Source organism: Triturus cristatus, chromosome 8 (assembly GCF_964204655.1).
Source record: "Triturus cristatus chromosome 8, aTriCri1.1, whole genome shotgun sequence".
Lineage (NCBI taxonomy): Eukaryota > Metazoa > Chordata > Amphibia > Caudata > Salamandridae > Triturus > Triturus cristatus.
The window spans coordinates 1552461771-1552484431 of NC_140591.1; the positions used below are offsets into that span (position 1 = coordinate 1552461771).

General features: G+C 47.4%; 1 protein-coding gene across 7 annotated transcripts in view; it reads right to left on the reverse strand.

Moving 5' to 3' along the window:
- NUP98 (nucleoporin 98 and 96 precursor) overlaps positions 1–22661 on the reverse strand; it is a 791668-nt gene that overhangs the window by 753769 nt on the left and 15238 nt on the right. For 3 of the 7 annotated variants that reach the window (XM_085623457.1, XM_085623460.1, XM_085623455.1), the window contains exon 2: positions 19474–19578. The exons of the other annotated variants lie outside the window; for them this stretch is intronic. The gene's annotated coding sequence lies outside the window, so the exon portion shown is untranslated. The remainder of the gene's footprint in view (positions 1–19473; positions 19579–22661) is intronic. 7 annotated transcript variants of the gene reach the window in all.

The window sequence follows — 22661 nt, forward strand, 5'->3', positions numbered from 1 at the left end:
GAGAGACGGTCATTACTTTTGGTGACAATGAGAAATAAAAGAACAAACCTATGTATTTAAGAAACTAAAATTCAGGTCTTCTAAAGAATTAAGAAAGGTCCTTTGATAAAAACCACACAAAGGAAGTGCAAACGCAGTTAAAAGGAAAATGTTATCTTTTTACATCTGTTAATTTGACTTTAAGCGCATCATTTTGGTGTGAGAAGTGAGAGTGCATTAAAACATCAATTATATTAATAAAATGTAGTTTGACCACTGGCAATGAAATGTACCCGATAAGTAAAAATGCCAAACGGTAAATTTTATGCAACACAAAATTATTCAATAAATGAGAAATATTTGGAAAAAACATCAGGAAATGACACATGGCTTAAAACAGCAGCCATAAATATAGCCATAGCTAGCATAGCTAATAATAAATTAATTGCAGAACGACTACTAGAACTTTTTATTCTCAAGGAACATTAACATTTTTCATTATTGTGCAATACCCTTGGTTAGACTAGCTCAGGTGCAGTCCGATCCATATTAAAAGCTTTTTTGAAACCAGGAAAATACTTCTACATAACAAATATTCTGTTGGGCTCTCACTAATTGAGGGAAAACAGAACCTTTTGACTATAGATATAAAAAATAAAAAAAAAAAATCTTGCTCTACTTCCATTAACATCTTTAATACCATTTACGATTCCATCGAGTTGGGCTCTAATCTATGTATTTTGTAAATTTACGAGCAAGAGTTATGAAAAATGCGTCTTCAATAAGCACTTGACAAAAGAGCCTTGAATGGTACCTTAATCAGACTATCAATTTACTTACAAAAAGGTTATATTTCAGCAGTCGACTAGAAGTGCCAAGCACAAATATCCACCGGTTTTCCTATTGCTTGGAGCATTAAACTCCAAGGAAATCCCAAAAGGTCATTTCATAGTTACTTCAAAATTTGACTATTCAAATTGTACCATCCAAAACATTCCAGAGCCATAGTGAGCTAATGGAATAACTTTACCAGCAATAGTCATGACTTGATTAATCAGTAAACCACTGTACCAAGGATAATATTTTTGCAATACTGTCAAATCTAATAGGTTCTATCAATGTGCACATACCAAGATAATGATTTTGTGAATAGCATGAAATCTAATAGGTTCTATCAATGTGCACATACCAAGATAATTTTGTGAATAGCATTGCCCAATAAAAACACCCATCAACTGTCTCTAGCCTATTGGTTCCCAGCTAAAACTGGCATTTCCAATGGCTTTTTCTCAACGCAACCAACACTATAATTTAATCTGCGTAATCAGTAAGTTGTTAGATATTCAAGAAGGTACATTTCCACTGCAACCCAAAAGGTTTGAGATCTAGTAAAAGTAAACCACCTACAAAAAGTAATCAAGTCACATGGCAAGATCCTACCTTTGAAGGATAAGAATTGTTCAAACTGCCTAAGTTAAGTCAGCACTACCTTTATTTAATCGGTTTATTTCTATCAGGCAGCCTTCTTGTTGAAGTTTCATGTTGGAATCTTCTTAGAGAGGAGTGCATTAAGCAACAATTTCACCTGGGCTCAAATTTCAGCAGTAATAACTGAACAGCCTTCTACAGGAGGGGGAGATCAGCAGAGTTGAAAGCTGCTTTTAAAATCAACAAAGTAGGAAAAAACGCATATTGGCTATACATAGGCCGGCTAGCTACCTCCCTCTCAAAGTAAAAGTATGCATGATGATGTAAGGGAAACAAAATGAGGAATGCTAAAGGAGAGAGGATGGGAGGTGGTGGTGTGGGAACTGCACTGGGGAGATTAACGGCAGCAATGACTGGCGGGGGGTTGGAAGTGAGAGGCAACCGATTGCCAGAGCTGGCCAACCCCCTCCCAAAAAAATAAATAAATAGTGCACCCCGACTTATAAAGCAGACTGTGTAACAGAAAAAGGTCCAGTCATTATGGGCGGAGGTTCTATGCCGTATCTCAATACAATACAGCATGCCTCGCAGAGCAGCACATGCTCTGTCCAGGTTAGACTTAAAAATAGCTCCTAAAATGAGAATAGTGGAAGGACACAAGTACTTTGGGCATGGTTCAGGGGAGAGGTAAACCCACAAAGAGGAAGTAAAACCCACAGAAGCTAATGAGTGAGAAGCAACCAAATGAGAAAAACTATACAGATAGACAATGGTATGTAATTTGTGGGCTCTAAGCCCACTGTAAGATGACAGGATGTCTGACAGACAACCCATGTGATGTCTGAAAGACTTACAAAGCACAGTCCATTTTGTTTGGTACAGTTCTAAAGACAAGACAGGTGTACGCATGGTCAGAGCATCATTCTTCAGACCAACTTGTATAAATAAAAGGTTTAAGAACGCACAGCTGTGTGAAGGGGAGTTATTGGTTGACTTGGGCATGGTCACCACCTCGGGTACTGTGATGGGTATCAAGCCAGGCACACACCCTCAAACAATAAGCTATACTGCCTGGTGCAGCCACCTCTGGGGTGCAGGATAGTTACTGGTTTTCATGTGTTTAGTTTGTCCTTGTTGACCCCTTTCATCCAATTCCGATGTCGCCCAAGGTACCCATATGTCCCAATATTGTGCATATTGCCCTCAACACAATTTCTCTTGTGCTCTGGAGAGATTGGCAAACTGTCAACTAGGACCCTTTGACCCCATCGTTCTTAGTATCTTTCAAATAATTTATTTTGTAATTTAAGTATTTTCATAGATGATTCTACAATTCATTGATCTTGAAAACACAAATCACGGGATTCTATGTACAAGGGCTGTTTATCTGTGCATTACAGTTCTATAGAAAACGGATGTTTTCTCACTTCTACTCCTGGTTACTTTACAAACGTTAGATAAAGCGATCAGAAATTAGTTACTGTTCACCATACAGGCACTTTATCCAACGCAGCCAAAGCTCAACCTCTGGGGTAGATGTGGCGCCTTTTACTCATCCAATGTGTGTGAGCTAAAGAGTACTATGAGGTTATAGTCCTAAAAACTAAAATATGTTACTTTAATTCCTTGCAAGAAGCTGCAGAATACTGCCCAACAAAATTACACACCACGCACAGGAAGACTTCCAATATGTTCAGGTGAAAACTCAAGTTAGGAATTATCATTTAAAAAACCTCGCAAATTCACTTAAAAAAACCATAGGTTTCACACACGTTATAGTTAGCTGGACATTCCACTCGTAAAAAACCATTGAAATTCCCCCGTTATAGTTAGTTCAGATAATTATAACTCGCGCGCCCGCAATCCACTGCTCATGACGTCACATATTACATCACTCATGACATGGTCAGTGGCATCACTCATGACATCACTGATGACATCATCCTTGTGATAGAGTGCCGGTCGCGCGAGTTATAGTTATCTGAACTAACTATAACGGGGGAATTTCAATGGTTTTTTACGAGTGGAATGTCCAGCTAACTATAACATGTGTGAAACCTACGGTTTTTAAAGTGAATTTGCAAGGTTTTTTAAATGCTAAGTTATGTATGTTTTATTATATTTTTTATATTTTTTTTTTAAGGTTTTTCACCCTGCGCGCACGGTGTGCGCACCCCGCGATTTTTTGAAAAAAAAATAAAATGTTTTTTTCACCCTTCGGGGTCCTTCAGGGACCCCCTGACAAAGACTAGGGGGTCAGGAACTCTACCCTGCCCCCTTTTCACGTTCTCCACCTTTCTTTTTCACTGTCACACACAAAACGGCGGCCGACACTTCCTGATTTCGACCGATTCGAACGTTGACTGACATGTAACCACCAATCAGAATTACGCTCACGCACGTTAAGGTGCGCGCACATAGATATTTATGTACTTTTAACTGCAAATTTCTCAGGAACTACTGAACAGATTGACTCCATATATGCAAAAGGCACATCCCTGACCTGAGGACTACCTCTTTTCCAAATTTCAAGTAATTCTGTTCAGCCGTTCGGGCTGTACCTTCGACTAAAGGTCCTATGGGAAAATGCATGGGGAAAACGTGTTTTGGGACCCCCCTTTTTTCTCAGCCCCCGCTAGACAAATCACCCCGAGACTTTCAGGGTAGGAGCTGAGCGGAGCGCCCCATTAGTTTTGAAAATTTCGCGAGGATTCGTCAACCGGCGCCAAAGTTATTCAAAATAGAATTTTCAGATTTCCTATGGAAACTCGGTCCTAACTAGAACTATCTACTGGCGACCGCCAGTAGATTATATATATATATATTCACTGAAAAAACCATCGGTTTCACGTTATAGTTAGCGGGACATTTCACTCGTAAAAAACCATTGAAATTCCCCCGTTATAGTTAGTTCAGCTAACTATAACTCGCGCGACCGCAATCCACTGCTGATGACGTCGCATATTACATCACTGTATTCACTAAGATACAGTTAATAAGTCAGTTATACAACTAATTTTACAAAAAAAACATCCATTTAGACACTTATTTACCCATTTATTCTTCCATTAACCTTTAGATATACATATTTAAAAAAAAAAAAATTCAGAAAGACACATTCACTGGATGATGTCATCAGTGATGTCATGAGTGATGTCACTGACCGATGTCATGAGTGATGTAATATGCAACGTCATCAGCAGTGGATTACGGTCGCGCGAGTACATGCTGCCTGGGTCTGGCCTGTGGAGCGGCCCGGACGAGAGGGCGGAAGCAGCGTCATTGCCTAGCCAGATCCAGCCACTGGTGGCAGATTTCCCCCGCAGTGCCTCGCCTGAGCTCGAAGTGGGTGTGGCCCCGGGGACGGACTGCACGGAGATTGGGGCTGGTGCTACGCCCCCCTGCTGTCCCCTGTACCTGCCTGGGAGCGTCCGCTTCAGGGCAAAGGTCGGCGCCCGTGGACTACCAGGGGCTGAAGAGGCGGGGGGTGCCCGCCATTCCAATGGGTCATTACACGAGGCGAGGCCTGCTCCTGGGCCCACTTCTCAGCAGCCCAGTTCATCTTGCCCTCTGGTTGCCTCCCTCCTACAGAACCCAGGCTTCCAATGCACAGGGGTGCTCCCTGAGTGCAGCCTTCCGCTTCGGCCTTCCCCGATGCAGCAACCTCATTGCGCCAGTTAAGGAGGAGCCTCTGGGCCCCCGGGGGACACAGGTGAAGAGCCTGCTGTTTGCTGAATTGGGGGCACAGCGAAGGGCGTGCCCTGTGTGGAAGGGGCTCGGGAGACGGTGCCTCCAGCAAGCGGTGTGGCTCGCCCCCCCTCATGGCTCTGTCGATCGATGCAATGGTCTGTGAGGCTGGATAACAAGCTAGCCCTCAACGGTACGGCCGTCTTCATGGTGGAGCGGAGATCTCTGGCGCTACCCATCTGAGCGCCCGGCAACCACGTTCAAACGCACACTACACAGGCCCGTAAGCAAGATCCTTGCATTCCCCTACAGGATCAGCAAACCGCTATGCCCCAACACCAGAGCACTTCCTCTCCTTACACTCAATGCCGTATTCATCCAATCTCAGCGTCCACCCCATCCACGTCCTTCGTTTTAACACGGCCTTCCGCATCACTTGGTGGTGGAGATCCATCATACAGGACCTACCTGGATTTAGGTCCCCATGGCGGCGGGGCGACCTAGGAAGGATCGCTCAGTAAAAGACATGCTGCAGGTCAAGTCTGCGGGTCAGGGCTCAGAGATGGCGACAGGAGCGAAGGATGGAGCAGACGCACCGGCCAGGAATGCCTTCATGACCTCGCTCTTCTCAGCACTTAAGTAGGATCTTCAGGAACTCAAGGACCAACTGGCGGTGCATCTCCCCGAGGTCCGCCGTGATGTCTCAGAGATAGGGGACCGACTTGCGACACTGGAGGAGCCCGAAAGCGGGCGTGACGAGGAACTTGAAATGATGCAACAGTAAATTCTCCTTCTCAAAGAACAACATGTCGAATTGCAGGGGCAGGCGGAGGACTTGGAGAACCGCTCCCGCCGCAACAATGTGCGGATCCGCGGTGTGAAACAGGGAGCGGAGGACGGTGATATTGGAGAATTTGTCCAAGCCCTTTGCCAACATTCTAGGCCCGGAACATACAACTGAGACCAAAATTCGACAGAGTACACCGGGTGGGCTTGCCCAGCCGGAACACTGTGCCTCCACCAGACATCCTAGCGTGTGTGTTCACAATTTCCAACTGAAGGAACTTATTTTACGCAAAGCCAGAGACTCACACCCTCTACAATTCCGTGGCCTTACCCAAACGCTTCATCAGGACCTCTCTGCGGTCACACTGCTCAAACGGCGAGAATTCCGGCCCATAACTCAACACCTGAGGGAGAAAGGGATCCCCTATGCGTGGGGCCACCCCTTCTGCATCTTTAAATTTGACGGGAAACTACGCCAACTGAGATCTCTTCTGGGTCTCCCGCCTCCGGCCCGTCTCGCCCTCAAAAGGCCTTCACACCCCGCAACACCAGGCCAGACCGTTGGCAAGCCCTCAATTGCCGTTCCATGGGCCAGACGCAGCAGCACCAGTGAAATAAAGAGAATGTCCTAGCCTCATGGCCGGCAGCCCCGCTAATACATCACCCGCCTGATCCTCTTAACTAGCCCACATATGGAATCCTCTACTCGAGTAGGCCGGAGGGTCAGCACCCTCGTACTTAAGTGGACTGAACACAGTCCTGGGGTATAACAATGGTATGGAAGTCTTGTTTGGATTACAATCGCAACGGTCGACACCAGTATAATGTTGAAAAGTGGTTTAATGAAGCAACGACTGGTTGTTTCAATTCAGTTGGTGCTTTATTAAACAACTTTTCAACATTACACTGGTGTCAACCAGTGCGATTGTAATCTAAACGAGACTTTAATACCATTGTTCTACCCCCGCCACGTGTGCCCAGGACTGTGCTCATTTTCCAGTGTGGGTCCTTTGACACACACTTGCGGGGGTTATTGGGTATTTCCCCCAACCTGGCAGCACCATACCTACTCGGTTCATAGAATACACCAGGCGAACTAGTCTGAGCGCCATTCTTCCTGACTTTACTAAAAACCCTACCCCTAGCTTTTACTTATGTGGACTGGTTTCGTCACCACACCCCCGAACTGTATTTCTATGACGCACATGGGTCACTTCCGCACTGTTGCGGGCCTTTCTTTCTTTATATAGCAGACGACCGGCCCAGGATCGGTCTGATCATGTTCTTGATGTGTTTTTATTAGGGTTTTTTTCCTTTCTGGGGTGGGGTGGATCCTCTCCTCAGTGAGTCCTTTTGTTAGCAATTCACACATTGCTCAAGCACAATTGTCCATCCTCATCCACCACGTCCTCTTAACACCTTGGAGTAGAGCGCCCTCTCAAAGTGCTTACCCAACTCCTCCCTTCCCACCTGGATCTTAAAAATCATCAGTCTCAACGCCCGGGGTCTTAACAACCCAGAAAAACGGAGGGCGGTATTATCTCTATTGGAAAACTCGGGGGGCAACGTCTGCCTCATCCAAGAAACCCACCTATTACAAACTGACACCGCTTGCGACATAGTAATTTCCCTCACCAGTACAGGTCCTCTACAAAAAAACAGGGGGGGGGGGGGGGGCATTTTAGTGGCTAAACAATTTAGGGGCACAGTAATTGGAACCATTTCGGAGATTAAAGGATGCCTTCTAGCACTACGACTCCAATTAGGCTCCTCCTTCTGCACTATTGCCGCCATCTATTCCCCTAATGACCGCCCAGAGAAATTCCTGATAAAAGCCTGCACGGAGGTGTTGCATTCTCCCGATTCCGTGGTGGTGGTGGGTGGCGACCTCAATCTGGTGATGAATGGGGAGATGGATCGTTCTGGTTCTCGCACAGGGTGTGCGGGTGCCCTCTAAACAAAAGGTGGGTATTGGCTACGCGATGCGGGGATTAGGGACGCATGGCACGGTTTACACCCAGATGAGGGATTTTTCACATTATTCGGCTGCGCACAAGACATATGCCAATCTATCTTGACAATTTCCTAGCTACGTCAGCTGCATGGACCTTGGTCACGGGGTCTATAATTGAGGCGAGGGCCCTCTCGGACAATGCGCACATTACACGGTCCCTACACTTCCCCCCTGAGAGTTTGCTTCTACTTTACAATGGCAGTTGCAGAACTTACTGCTTAGGTCCCCAGATGTGGTTGCGAACATCAGGCAGTGCATCACGGACTACATAGCATCTAATGACAGGGACACAACACTCTCCTCGGTATGGGAAGCACTTAAATTGGTAGCACATGGGGCGCTTATAGCTAAGGCGGCCTATGAGAACAAGACTAGACGGACGAAACGCGCAGACCTGGAGGCTACAGCTAAAGAGCTAGAGGCCATAAAAATGCGCACAGGCACACTTGGTGTTTGGCAGCTACTGGAGAAAGAGCGGCTTCAGCTCCGCCGTCTTGATCTGGACAATGCTGAGCACGCGACGGTTCGCCTGAAACATAAAGTACTTTGTTGGCTCCAATAGAGGAGGTTGCATGTTGGCGCATTGCCTTCGCAGCCAGCAGGAGGTCCACTCGGTTACGACGCTCCGCGATGACACTGGCCAATACCTCACCAGCGATGCCAACAGTGTCGACCTTTCGGTCCTTTTAAAACTCCCTCTGACTACCACGGTAATGCTGCGGTGACACCCTTGCCTGCTGGCGAGGCAGACACTATGGAAGCGCCTATCCGCATAGAAGTGATATCTGCAATTGCAAAGCTACAGTTACAGAACGCCCAGGGCCCGATGGCTTCAGTGCCCTTTTTTTATAAAATCTATTGTGCGGAACTAGCCCCCTTGCTACCCCATTTATTTAACTCCTTTGCTGACACAGGGTCCCTCACCCACTCCATGCTGCAAGCTTCTATTTCAGTTATTCTCAAACCAGGCAAGGATCCGGAACTATGCAGCTCCTACCGACTTATCTCCTTACGGACGCCAAACTATTCTCTAGTATACTAGAGCATAGACTAAACCCCCATATGCTGGGTCTTGTGGACCTGGACCAGTCCGGTTTCATCCCAGGACGGCAATGCAGGGACGGGACAATACCAAGCGTATCTGTCACCTAATTGATAAGGTGCACAAGTCAAAAGAGGAAGCACTACTGCTAGCGATAGACGCAGAGAAGGCATTTGATGGCGTGCATTGGCCGTACCTCTTCGCGACTCTCAAGCACTTTGGTCTGGGTCCACGGTTCCGACGCTGGACGGCGAGTATTGACATCGCGCCTCGGACGGCTGTTCAGGTCAATGGCATCCTCTCTGATCACATTGAAGTGGGGCAAGGGACACAGCAGGGCTGTCCCCTCTCCCCTACTTTTCGCCTTATACATGGAGCCGTTGGCCCAGCAACTCCGAGACAACCCCCTGGCGCGTGGCATCCCATTTGGTCTCGACCAGCACCTTATTAGTTTATATGCAGACGCACGTATTTTTCCGGTAGCACATCCGCTGACCTCTCTGCCGGCTATTGTGGACGACCTCCAGAAGTTCAGTCAGTTCTCCGGCTTTAAAATTAACATGCTGAAGTCACAAATACTCAAACACACCGCTACTCCCCTGACGGAGGAGACTCTCCGCAATCACTTTACCTTTGACTGGGTGTCAGAAGGAATTATGCATCTTGGACTGGTCCTCCACAAAAGTCTTGTGCAAACTGCAGAGCGGAACTACTCGACCTTATTAAAACGAATCCGCACAGACCTACATCGATGGCGTTGCCTTCCCCTGACTTGGTTTGGGAGATTGTCCGCAGTTAAAATTAACATATTGCCGCGTGCTCTATATTTATTTCAAACACTGCCACTAGAACCCCCACGGCACGCCCTACGACAGATACAATCGACTATTGAGGGGTTCGTCTGGGGCCCGTCTGCTGCACCACTGTTACGGGAAACTCAGCTTCAACAGCCTAAGAAACTTGGAGGCTTGGCCTTCTCTAATATCACTCGATACTTTCACGCCTCGCAGATACGTTATCTAGTGGAGTGGAATTGCCACAAAACTGAGAAAAATTGGGTATTCATGGAACAGACAGTAGCGGGCCATCACATTTGGCGTGATGCCTGGATGCCGCGACCAGTCCGTGCTTGGGGCCTTTATTCCTCTCCTGTAACGCGTACCACAATGCTTGCATGGGACAGTCTACCGGAAGGCCAACCTGACCACATTCCCCTCTCCTCTGACCCCACTTTTCATGAACCCCGCCTTTCAACCGGGGATGAATCATGAGGCTGCCACACGCAGGTTAGAAGGGGAATGTAAACGCTTAGGGCATCTATTTGACCTGTGGGGCCTTATCCCCCCTTTAAGGAACTCCAATCGGACTATAATCTATTCACAACCAACTTATTTGCACTCCCAGAGGATACACTGGATCTCCGGGTCCAAGACACGTTCATCCGCATTCCGTCCGATGTTGCCATTTGAGAAATGGCTGATTAGCAAGAAAGACGACAAACTCCTTATTTCGGAAATGTACTCCTTCCTTACACAGCCCCCCCTAGAACTCGCACTGCTGGCCAAAAGCACTGGGAGACAGAACTAGGACGCGCGCTATCAGATAAGGAGTGGGAGGATGTTTTTATTTTTAAATCCGACGCACCACACTACATATTCCTCGAACCTCACAGAAACAGCCTTTAAGATCGCAACATATTGGTACTACACCCCTGATAAGGTCTCCAAATGGCAACCCCAATGCGACGGCCTCTGTTGGCGGGGGTGTGGTAGTCCCGGGACTTTGATCCATCTACTCTGGCACTGCCCAAAACTAACCCGCTACTGGGAACAGATACTGGATGACATCGATCGAGCCTTCAACACCTCCATACCCCAGCTCCCTGTGTACACTTTTAGGCCTCCCTAACGCAATCACCTTTCCCCAGTGCTCACTTAGGGGGAGGCAAATGGCGCTTGCGCTAAACGCTGCACTATGGGTTATCTGGTAAGGTGGAAATCAGACCGGGTACCGGAGCATATTCACTGGGTACACCAGCTATAGAATCTTCTGGCGATGGAGAAACTCTATGGCGGCAGCAGGGAAGAGTGAAGCCTATTCCAAAACCTGGGCCCCTTTCTTAGCTATTCTCACCACAGAATTTCGAGAATTGACCTGTCCACAATATCTCCATAAAAACAGTTGGACAGAATGCAGAACAATGGTATACATTCACCCCAGTACAAAGATCTTGGCCTAAAACCATTGTATGTTGGCTCACCATGCTGTTCCAGTTTGAACCCAGCCATAGGCAAATCAGTCTTGACCCTGTGCCTCATGGTTACAGTCCAGCCCGAACTGCCAAGCCAGGTCCTCCCTGGACTGGAAACAAGCATCCTAGGACCGGTTTCAAGGTTTCACCCCTCTTCAGCCAAGATAGCTTGATTCCAGTGGCATGGAGAGCACGAGACCCACATCTGGGCATACCCTTCCCACTCGGGGTGACAAATGCAAAAACAACAGTTGATGGACAGAATGCAGAACAATGTCAAACATTCACCCCAGTACAGAGATCTGTGCATAAATCCATCGCTTTTTGCTCACCATGCCGTTACAGTTTGAACACAGCCATATGCAAATCACTCTTGACCCTGGTCCTCATGGGTACAGTCCAGCCCGAACTGCCAAGCCAGGTCCTCCCTGGACTGGAAACAAGCATCCTAGGTCCAGTTTCGGGGTTTCACCCCTCTTCAGCCAGGATATCTTGATTCTCCGTATCCTTAAACTGGTCCCTGACTACGCCACTATCATCCCATAAGAAGGTGTGTGTCGGTTCCCCTCCCACTTCCTGATGCGGTAGACCTGAAGTAACATACAGGGTACATAGGCTGTAATCTTCTCTTTTGTTTGGCTCACTGAGTCGATAGGGTGGGGGGAGGGTTTCGCTTGGGATTTTTTTTAATGTTTTATTTTGTTCTTGTTCGTTCAGGGTTCACATTCGAAATATTACAGTGTGCCTGCTGCCCCCAGGGGTCGCCATGCGGCTCCCGTAAGCTCTTACTTCTCAAGTGACTTTGTCACCAGCCCACAGCACAGTCCACCGGTTACTAATTTTCTTGAGACGCGGCTGGCCCCGTCGGATTGTAGGCGGCTTGCTGTGTTTAATAAGTTGGAACCCTTATTTTTATTGCTGTCTGGTCTGCACAGCTGGACTTTATTTAGCCAGCCAATGGGTTGTAGGCGACTCAATATTGTTTTCAATTCTGAATTCTGTCAATAAAACAGACTTAATACTAAAATGCGTAGGGCATCTTTATGGCTGTGTGTCCCAAGTTGTCTACATACCGGAACTAGCCAATTCCTTCTAGGTCTGGTATAAGCAAAAAAGACGTGGCCTGTAGTTTCATGAGGGAATGGAAAGGAGGGACAGCCCCTTGGGCTGTGATTTGTCAACCAAGAATTAGTGAAGGCATTAATGAGTAGACAGCCATGTCTGAACTGGGTGTACAATTTCCTTTCTGCCGGCACTTTAATAAAAATCAAGATAACATTCTAGCTGTCTGATGGATTTCCTGTCAGTAAAGACATCAGTTAAGCAGCCATGACGGATTTTCAGGAAATTCTTCTGTTCTACCCATGCCCAATACTGAGATTTTAATTGATCCCTAGAGTATGTGAGCGGGAGACCATCATGCTCCTTAGGCATACCTATGCCTGCCCGAACAGTATCTATGTGTTTAATCCACCCAATTTTGGGGTTTTGGTCCAAGGCATGAGGACCAGGAGTCATTGACTTTGTGCTCCCCAATAGGTCTTGAAACGGACGCGTGGATGCTCCGTGTGCAGGCTGCAGACGGACTCTTAAAACACCGTGGAGAGTCTTGGAGGAGGAGTACGGCAGAGTGACGTCATCCTCTGCCATCCAATAGGAGGAAGACGCCGAAAAGAAAAATCGCAAACAGTCGCTCGCGGAAGGGGCAGTGCCAGAGAGCCAGCAGGAGACCGTGGGACCGAGGACAACACCCAAGAGGAGCAGACGAGTCGTTGGAATACGGACAGCCAGGAAATCCCAGCAAAATCCCCAGAAGAGAGAAATGCCGGGAGGCAATCAGAGAACCCGGCCACTCTCCAGGAGGAGCGTGGCTGGAGCAGGTACGTCGAAATCTACAGGGCCTCTTTAAACAAGGGGAGCGAACCTCTTAAAGGTTAAACACCGCTTTTGGTCTGCAGTTCGGGTGCACTTGGTGACGGTGTACGGTGATCCCTCACAGAAGCTTCCTTGATCAACTATAGGAGGTCAGTCCTTCCACTGACCAGTGGTTGGTCTTGTTTTGTGTTTGCTTCCTACGGGCACCGTAAGGAAGGAAGAGAACTGTGGCTTCCTGCTACTTCTTCCCCAACCCAGAGAAAAGCAGAAGACTACTCGTTCCAACCTGCAAACGATTCATTTTTTTTTTTCCCCCTTGTGCTAAATAAAGAAGGGAAATGATAAAGAACCACAAGCGTCCCATACTCTTATTCGGGGTCAACGGTACCATAGAGAACTCCTAAACCCCTGGGTCACCCGACAATTCTTGGTGGAGAATGCGGGCAGACTACTGTCCAATACAAGATGGAGAACGTCATACATCAGCTGAAAGGGCAAAGTAAATTAGAATGGGCCGTGGAAAGAAAAAGCCAACCAGGCTGAAATGGACTGTACTGTATTTACCTCTGCAATACAGACGCAAGCAGAGAATCTTACCAAACCGGCTGAAGGTCAATCACAGCTATTGGTGGCTTTAGGCCAGGGGAGAGGCCCTACGTTGCCAAGAACTGTAAATCCCCTGCAAAAGTACGGTACGTTCCAGGGGACGATCTAGTTACCTTCTTCCGAAATTTTGAACAGGCTGCCAGGGCCAGCATGTGGCCCACGGACCGCTGCCCGTTTTACCTGGCCCCTCTACTCACGGGAGAAGCCCAAGCAGCCTATCAAATAGATAACAGGGACGGTACTGCAGCTTATGGACATGTCCGACAAATCATAATGGATCGTTCGGGGTGGGGGGGGCGATGAGTCCCATCGCCTTACGTTCCATCAAGAACGGGGTGCGCCAGGGGACACCCCTAAGACTTTATTCTATCAAATTAAGGATGCCGCTGATCGTTGGCTCAAGCCTTTAGAATCCACCCGTGAAGAAATCATGGACAGGCTAAACCTGGAATAATATCTTGAGATGCTGCCTTACGGGACACAAAGAAGGCTTGGCAGCATGCCAGTCTAACTCTCGAACATGCCATCGAAATGGCTACCTCCTATGCCAGAGCACAAAACTGTCCCACGGTGAATGAACCCGAAACCCCCCCCTCCCTCCCCCAACACATCAACCAGGGGAAACCGAAAGGAAAAGAAACAGGCAACCATTCGAGCCTCCGAAACCGCGATTTAGGAGGCCGGATGCCTTTCTATCGTCTGGTCCCCAATGTTTTGAATGCGGCAAGTGGGGGCACAATGATAAATTCTGCAGAAGGAGAAGAGAAGAACTGGAAGAAGAGCCAATAGACTTTAGTTATGCGCCAGATCCATTCTATATGCTCAGGAAATGGGACCAGTCTATTACGTGAGTGTGTGTATGGAGAACAAAATGTTAACAGCCCTCCTAGACTCCGGTTGTAGGCACCCCGTAGTAAGGCAGGAGCTTGTTCCCCAGTCCCATCTGGTTCCCGGGAGGTCTGTTAGCATTAGGTGTGTGCATGGTGATATAAAGGACTATCCGGAAGGTAGGGTACAACTACGAACAGAGAAAGGTGTGGAAACAATGGTAGTGTTGGGATCTTGCCCGACCTTCCTGAACCCCTCATAGGTATAGATAATCCCTGTATCTTTGGTCTTTTGGTGGGGAAGTTGAAGAATTGTTCAGGAAAGGAAAACCCTCACAACAGTCTCCTGGCCTCAGAGCCCTGGTCCAACGATACACACTTCAGAACAGTACAATTAAATGACAGCACCCTCATTGATGCCTGACAGAGCGCCTGAGAAACACCAACTTCCCCACGAAAGACATACAAATGTTTGTGTCAAGTATCCAAGGAGGTTGGGGAAACGCAGTTATTGGTCCCAACGGGGTTCAGGATCAGATTCTTTTCTTTGCCCATTCCCATCTCCTTGCTGGTCACTGTGGGGCCGAGAAAATGTCTCAAGCCATTCTACAGAATTTCTTTTGGCCAGGGGTCCATGCACAAATAAAGAAATATTGTCAAGAGTGTCTCGTTTGCCAGAAAAAGAACCTGTACACCCCACCGAAAGTCCCCCTAGAATCCCTACCATCATTGGCAAGCCTTTTGATCGGGTGGAAATGGACCTTATAGGTCCTCTACCCAAGTCATCTAGAGGTTATCAGGATGATCTCGTCCTGGTAGACTACTCTACCAGGTATCGTGAAGCCCTTCCCTTACGAGCCGCAACGACCACCACAATAGTCCAACACTTAATCAAGGTTCTCGAAAATAGGATTTCCCTGCGAAATCCTCCTGGATCGGGGACCCCCTTCATCTCTAGACTGATGAAATACGTCTGTAAACAACTAAACATCCATCATATAAAATCCATCTGTATAACACCCTCAGACCCATGGCCTGGTAGAGTGCTATTACGGCAACCTCAAACTCACCCTCAAAAAGTCATTAACAGGGGATGGGAAAACTGTGACCAACTCCTCCCTTTGGCCCGGTTTGTAATAAGAAGCCAAGTACAAAGCAGCATTGGTGTTTCTCCTTTTGAGCTCTTCTTTGGGAGAAAACCCTGTACACTTCTTGAAATAACCAAAGAAGGCTGGGAAAAGGACCGAGCTAACGAAGCACAGTCCTTACTAGACTTTGCAAATGAAGTGAAGGTCCGTCTTCATAAATTGAGAACTCTGGCCCATGAGTCCCTAGAGAGGGCCCAGGTTAAACAGAAATATTTTTACGACAGGGGCAAAAGGTGGAGAGCTGTGCATAGGCGATTGGGCTTTGGTCTTGCTTCCTTCCTACACCCACAAATTGAAAAAGGAGTGGCAAGAGCCTTAACAGGTTTTAAGAAAAATAGGCAAAACCACTTATGTTTTTAGGCTTTCCCCTTCTAAAGGCCCAGATGTACCACATCAATCTTTTTTAAAAAATGGCTGAGCCCTCCCCCTAGCCCCCGAAAAACCCATACTGTCTCGACTGTGAATCCCGTGTCATACACAGTTGATGCCACAGTCAAATACTGATCTGAGAGCAAAAATGGGGAGATATGTGCCCTCCTGCATTAATTTGAGGACATCTCAGACCAGCCCGGACGAACGCATCTAGCCTTGCATTCCATTCCTACCCAAGAAGGAGTCACCGTTAAGCAAAGACCCTATGGAGTGCCTGAAGCCCGTTGTGTGGCCCTCCAACGAGAGGAAACGCAGATGTTGAAGTCTGGCTTTATTGTACCGTCATGGAGTAACTGGTGTTCTATTTTGCTGGTACCAAAATCGGACGGTGGTATCTGGTTCTGTATCGATTTTAGAACAGTGAACAGGATATCAAAGCAAGAAGCCTATCCTATTCCGAGGGTTGATGAGTTAATAGAAGGCCTAGGTGAGGCCCGTTACATAGCCACAATCAACCTCACCAAGTGCTACTGGCAGATCGCTCTCAACCCAGAGGACCAGGAGAAAACGTCCATCTCTACCCTTGACGGCCTGTATCAGTTTACGGATCTACCTTTCGGTTTGCATGGGGTCCCTGCTAGTTTCCAAAGGCTAATGGATACACTTCTTGCATGACATTTACACTACTCCTCAGCATATCTAGACTATATTGTGGTACACAGTAAGTCATGGGTCGAACATCTGGCTCATCTCGATGCTATCTTTTCTGAGCTCAGGGCCGCTCACTTCAACATCAATGCCAAAAAGTCTAGGTTTGCCTTTCAAAAAGTAAAGTACTATGTGTTGGGAAAGGGAATGATTGAGCCACAAAACCAAAAAGATAAAAGCAATACAGGACACCCCTTCTCCCACTACTAAGCGAGAGTTACGAGCCTTCCTGGATTTAGTGGGATATTACAGGCGCTTCATACCTCAGTTTGCTGATATTGCCTCACCCCTCACGGACCGGTTAAAAAAAAAAAAAAAAAAACCTCCTCCCCTTCTCAGCTGAAATACCCCATGGTCATTGAGGACATGGCCTTTCACGAACTAAAAACAGCCCGGCCACCTCCCCTGTGCTACTGACACCGGATTTCCGGAAGCCGTTCATCCTCCAAACTGACGCCTCCGGGGTGGGGATAGGCACGGTTTTGTCCCAATTAAACACTGATGGCTTGGAATGTCCTATCCTCTACATTAGCAGGAAGAACGAGTGTATCCCACAATTGAAAAAGGAGTGTCTAGCTGTTAAGTGGGGTATTGAGAAGCTACGCTATTACCTGGATGACAGGCCCTTTGTGTTATATACCGATGATGCCCCTCTGACATGGATTCAACGGAGCAAAGGATGCAACGACCGGGAGCTCCGGTGGTTTTTGGCCCTGCAACCTTTCCGCTTCCAAATCAGTCACCGTAAGGGTATGGAACAGGGAAACGCTGACTATTTGTCCCGTTATCCTATTTCCCCCGATCGGGGAAATCCTGGGTGAGGGATGTGTCGGAAGACCCATGAGAACCAGGTATCATTGACTTTGTGCTCCCCGCTATGCCCTGAAACTGACGTGTTGATGCTCCGTGTGCAGGATGCAGATGGACCCTTAAAACACTGTGGCAAGTCCTGGAGGAGGAGTATGGCGGAGTGACGTCATCCTCTGCCACCCAATAGGAGGAGCACGCCGAAAAGAAAGCGGAAACAGTCGCTCGCGGAGGGGCAGTACCGGAGAGCCAGCGGGAGACTGTGGGACCGAGGAGAACACCCAAGAGGAGCGGACAAGTCGTTGAAATACAGACAGCCAGGAAATCCCAGCAAAATCCTCATAAGAGAGAAACACCGAAAGGCCAACAGAACAGCGCTTCGCCCTGCCACTCTCCAGGAGGAGCGTGGCTGGGGCAGGTACGTCGACGGGGCCTCTTTAAACACAGGGAGTGGGAGGGAACCTCTTAAAGGTTAAACACTGCTTTTGGCCTGCAGTTCGGGTGCACTTGGCAAAGGTGTACGGTGGTCCCTCACAGCCCCTTCCTTGATCAACTATAGTAGTTCGGTCCTTCCACTGACGAGTGGTTTGTCTTGTGTTTGCTTCCCACATGCACCGGTGGACAAGAGAGAACCGCAGCTTCCTGCTACTTCTTCCCCAACCCAGAGAAAAGCAGAAGACGACTCCTTCCAACCTGCAACATTTTTTCCTCTTTTTTTCCTCCCCCTCCCCCCTTTGTGCTACATAAAGGGAAGTGATTTTAATGAACAACAAGCAACCTATACTCTTATTGGGGGTTAACGGTACCACAGAGAACTCAGAGCCCAGGGGAAGGGAGATATATATATATATACACACACACACACACACATTAGTTGAGGAATTGTCTTTTTTATGCGAGGACAGACAGCAAACTCTCCATCCCCGAACGCAGAAAAACTATGGCCATACAAAAACTGGAAGCAACAGCGGAAGGCAAAACGTAACAGATACATATCGCAACAAGCATTTACAATGCAATGGTCTCGCCTTTTGCATAAGTTGGAGCTATTGGTATTGTAAATGACAAACTTTTATTTATGGGTTGGTTTTGAAAACAGATAAATAAATGGCATAGTCATTTACAATGCCAATAGCTTTAGCTCTCGCAAAGGCGAGACCTATTGCATTTATACACACACACACACACACACACACACACACACAGACAGACAGATCCCCACACACACCGAGCCCCCCACACACAATCCTTTGGTGAAAATGTAGTGTTGGAAGGGGTCCACAGGGGGCACAGCGGCGGGGAAACTAGTGGGACAGAGGGCAAAAGGGGCACAAAAAGGGAAAAAAAAACGAGTGGCGCAGAAGGGCACAGAAAAACGAGAGGAACAGAGGGCAGAAAGGAACAAAAAAAAGAGGGAAAACGAGTGGCGCAGAAGGGCACAAAAACGAGAGGAGCAGAGGGCAGAAAGGCACAAAACACGAGGGATGAACGAGTGGCGCAGAGGGCAGAAAGGCAGAAAAAAGAGGGAAAAACGAGTGGCAGAGGGCAGAAGGGCACAAAAGAGCCACACACCGAGCCACACACACACAATCCTTTGGTGAATATGTAGTGTTGAAAGGGGTTCACAGCGGCGGGGAAACGAGTGGGACAGAGGGCAAAAGGAGCACAAAAGGGAAAAAAACGAGGGGCAGAAAAAAAACGAGAGGAACAGAGGGCAGAAAGGCACAAAACACGAGGGAAGAACGAGTGGCACAGAGGGCAGAAGGGCACAAAAAAACGAGTGGAACAGAGGGGACAAAAAAACTAGAGGAGCAGAGGGCAGAAAGGCACACAACAAGAGGGAAGAACGAGTGGAACAGAGGGCAGAAAGGCACAAAAAGAAGTGGCGCAGAAGGGCACAAAAGACGAGAGGAGCAGAGGGCAGAACGGCACAAATAACTTGCCTCGGTGATAATCTAGCTGGGCGTGCGGGGGATGGTCCTCTCGTTCTCCGGATGAAGCTGAAGCGCCAGTTACAGGACATGCAGCCAGCCCCCTACTCCGCGGCCCTGTAGAAAACAGCAAGTGCAAGAGATGCCATGAGCGAAAGACTCGCCACGGCGTGCGCGCAACAGTCACCCAGTCTGTGCGCGTGCACCCGCCCTGTCTCCCTAATGAACGCACTTGGAAGGCAAGGCATGACAGGCAGAGCTCTGGCAGCATGTACGGCAAAGGCAAGAGTCCCAGCAGCGGCGTGCCGCCCGACAGCCAGGCCCGCGAAAAGTGAGTGTAGAATGGGAGGGTGGCTCTCTGTGTGCTGACATTGTTAATACTGTGTCCAGGGAATGCGGCGAATGTGCGGTGCACCACGGCTAGGAGACCAGTAGCACACTGAGCTTTAACTCTGCACCTTACTGCAACCCCTGCCGCGTACAGCCACCATCCCAACATTTACCCTGCTGCTCCGCTTCAGCCTGCCCCTGCTTAAACATTTTTACGAGAACCTTGACCCTGTATCAGCCTTGTCACTACTCCATTACTGTTCTGACCAAGCTCCTGAGTCCTGTCAATGCGCCATGGCCATTTCATGACCCTGCTCCGCCTCCAGCCATAACCATTAACCAGCCCAGTTCCGCCCAACCTTGGCCCGCCACCACGGAGATCTGATACCTGCTTCAGGCAGACTCTTCTCTCCTGACACACTGCCCCCATCCGACATATATCAATCATCCTGCTTACTTTTCCCGCCATGTGTTCTAGCTCGTGACATTAACCGGTAGCCCTGACCCAACAGCTTCCGGTCTCTTGTACCACTGAAACTGCTCGTGTTAATTTGGTACTAATGCTATGTTGATTCTGTCGAGATTCTGGTGGTATCCTTACCGTTCAGTCTGGCCCCTGCTGCTTTTCTCTTACTGCTAGTGCTCAAGCGTCCTGTCCGGGCAGACTCCATGCTCTTTCTTACTTTACGGACCATATCTCTCTACTCTGACCCAGCTGACCCGAAGTGCGAGATGTGTGGCACGTCAAACACACTTCCTCCTGTCAGCTCTGCTACTCACCCAGGATGCTGCAGGCACTGTGCACAGGTACATGCTGTCCAGTACTGAAATTCAAAGTTGCCCAGTATTTCGGTAATATTTTAGTTGTGTCAGTGTGTTATGTCCCGTACATTTAATTGCAGAATTATGATATATCCCTTTGTAACTTTTTATTTTTGGTAAAAATGTGTTATTGTGATACGAATCTGCACTGTTAACGTGAAGACACTAAGGGTGAATTCAAGTCCTGAACAGGAGGGTACATACAGAGTTTCGTAGTGCGTGAGAGATTACCTCATTCAGCTAAGGTGTTTTTTTTTTTTTTTTTTACATTCTCGCAGTTGTAGCCCTCTTTATTCAATTTCATTACAAAATCTGAATTGCAAGTCCCAGAATGCGGAACGTATAGTCCAATACAACTTTTAAGTGCAACTCGGCATTTACCAAGTGCGCGCCTCGCGCTGAAAGTTAAAAAAAACAAGCCCGGCGGTCGGCGGAGCGTGGCGCGCGCGCGCTTGGGGGCGTGTGCGTCTGCGCTTCTCAGAAGCGCGTCCACAGACCCCGATCGCTGCGCGTGCCCCGGTCTGTCTCCCTTGAGAGGCATCAGGGCAACAATAGTACTCGTTGGCGGCAGCGCTTTGCGCTGCAACGCCAGCGAGACCTAAAAAGGAGGAGGAGGATGGAGGAAATGAAAACGTCGTCACAAAGAAAACAATTATGAACTTATCAGATATGGTATTAAATGACAGCGACATAAGAATATTAAGCTTGGGCCTAACATATTGTCCTGCAAGTAATTTCAACTACGCAAGAACAAGACTAGACATATTTAAAAGCACTCGAAAACTGAAATTGCAGAATTGTCATCTACTCAATTGGAACTTTGGAGGGAATGACTGCCACAACAGCAGGAACAAAAATCATAAACCCAAGAGAAGCCTCACAGTCTGATGACACATTTCTCAATGAGATGCAGGAATTATGGGACCCACAACTAAATGAGGATCTACCTGCCTTACCCCGAGATGATTTAAATGAATCTCCAGTGTAACTGAATATGCCAACATTAAGTGGATATCCTTTAACCCACTTCAAACCAAAATCAACATTCAATCCTATTATGTTAAAGGATTCGATTGACTTATTACACGACCAAATAACAGACCAACTGAAGGAGCTCAACACGAAGACATTTAGTGGTAAACCCAAATTTAATAAAGAGAAATCTGATTAGGTAGCCTTGGTGTCTAAACTCAAAAAGAACAAAATAGTAATTCGTGCCTCTGACAAAGGTGGGAATATTGTATTGATGACCAAAGAAAAATACACTAAAGAAGCCTACAACCAGCTTAATGACAGAACCCGCTACACAAGATGTAATGGAACCGATTTAAAAACAATGTACACAATTTTTCGCAAAAAGTTGTCAACTTGGAAATCAAATAATTTGATTACTGGACAAGAATTCAAATTTTTAAAAAAATGACTTTCCTGTGATGCCCACCATTTATTTTTTGCCCAAGATCCACAAAGACTCTGTAAACCCACCAGGAAGACCCATTATCTCTGCGAGTAATGGATGTCTGGAACATATATCGCAATATGTGGATTTTTTTCTACAGAGTCTGGTAAAAGTCCTTCCCTCATATGTGAGCGACACGAGTGACTTTCTACGTAAGATCAGAGACTTAACTTGGAAACCTAGTTTCCTATTAATTACTCTTGATGTCAGCTCACTTTATACTAGTATTCAACATGAAGACGACTTGAGGGCACTCGACTATTTTTGGGAAAAATCAATGGGCAACTTGACGAGTCATAAAAAGATGTTGATTGAAATGGCTGTGTTCTGCTTAACAAATAACATTTTTATGTTCAATAACCTTCTTTACAGACAGTTAAGAGGTTTTGCGATGGGGGCCAGCTTCTCCCAAAGCTATGCATGTCTACACATGGGCTGGTGTGAGGAGCTGGTCCTCATGACGGAACACAAGGAGGTCATGACAACTAATGTCAAGTTATGACCTATTCATTGTATGGGATGGCAGTCTAAATAGACTGCAAGAATTTGTGCAGGGTATTAATATAAAATGATTTAAACCTGCAATTCA